Source organism: Octodon degus, unplaced genomic scaffold (genome assembly GCF_000260255.1).
Source record: "Octodon degus isolate 3935 unplaced genomic scaffold, OctDeg1.0 scaffold00372, whole genome shotgun sequence".
Classification (NCBI taxonomy): Eukaryota; Metazoa; Chordata; class Mammalia; order Rodentia; family Octodontidae; genus Octodon; species Octodon degus.
Genome location: NW_004524948.1, coordinates 435,448 through 436,668, shown reverse-complemented (window position 1 = coordinate 436,668; position 1,221 = coordinate 435,448).

The following is a 1,221-nucleotide window of genomic DNA, read 5'->3' as shown; positions in this document are numbered from 1 at the left end:
CATGTGGTGCTGGGGGATCGAACCGCGGTCCCTGTGCTTTGCCAAGCTTGTTTCAAGTAGGTGCTTTAGACCACTGAGCCATCTCTCCAGCCCCTATAAGGTTTTTTTTTTTGCTCCGAATGCCCTCATGGCTGGTTTGGCTGGTTTGGCTGGCTGGAGAGTTGTGGGGATCAAACTACAGCAACCTGAGGCTGACAGCTTTGTGGAAGCAGCCACTTAACTGAGCTAAGGCCAGGCCCCCCTCCCATCAGTTCTGCAATGCAATTCTGCAATTCTGCCTAGCAGTAGGCCTCCAGTCTTCAACCAGCAGCTTCCTTGATGACTCGCCCACTCCTCCTTTCCCTGTTTGTCTCTGTGTTGCTCTCCTGGCATCCTCAGAAAGAGACAGCCCACGGCTATTCCCAGCACTCTGTATAGTTGGCCTCTGCTGAACCTTGAACAGCCTGTTCTGTTCCACATCGCTGGCTCCGCTCATGCTCTGTCCTTCTCGTCCCATGCCAATGGTTTTATTTTTATAAGTTTATCCCCAAGCAGGGAGTGAGCAGAGATTGAGGGCAGAACAGAGCTAATTTTTTTTGTTTGTTTGTTTTTTGAACTGGGCATTGAACTCAGGCCCTTACGCTTGCCAGGGAAGCGCTTATTCCACTGAGCCATCTCCCCAGCCCCATAGAGATAATTTTGAAAGAGGAGCCAGGAGGCTCTTGCCTGTAGTGGACAAAACGCCCAGAGTATTTGGCTTTTCTCGCCTTTATTTACTAAGACATGGGAGCAAGCAATTAGTGTAGCAGGTGATTCATCTCCTTCCTGTTCTCCACTGTGCATACCCAGGTAACTAACCAGACCTTAGCTGTGCTGACTCTTCCTGAAATTTGCAGCAATCTTCTCTTTGAGCCTACATGTTGCCAAAGGAGCACAACCTGCTGCTTTTCTCCTTTGTGCTGGAGGAGAAGGTCAATTAGGCCTCCATCCTCATTATCTTGTCTACTACATATTAGAATCACTCTTGGGGCTGAGGAGATAGCTCAGAGGCATGAGCTCCTACCTGGCAAGTGCAAGGACCTGGGTTCCATCCCTGGTACCGCATGCCATGCTGGCCCTGCACTGAGCCTGAGCCACCAAGACTGAGTATGGTGGTGCTTGCCTGTAAGCCCAGCACTGGGGAGGCTGAGACAGGAGGATTACTATGAGTCTGAGCTGCGTAGTGAGCCCATGTACCAAATA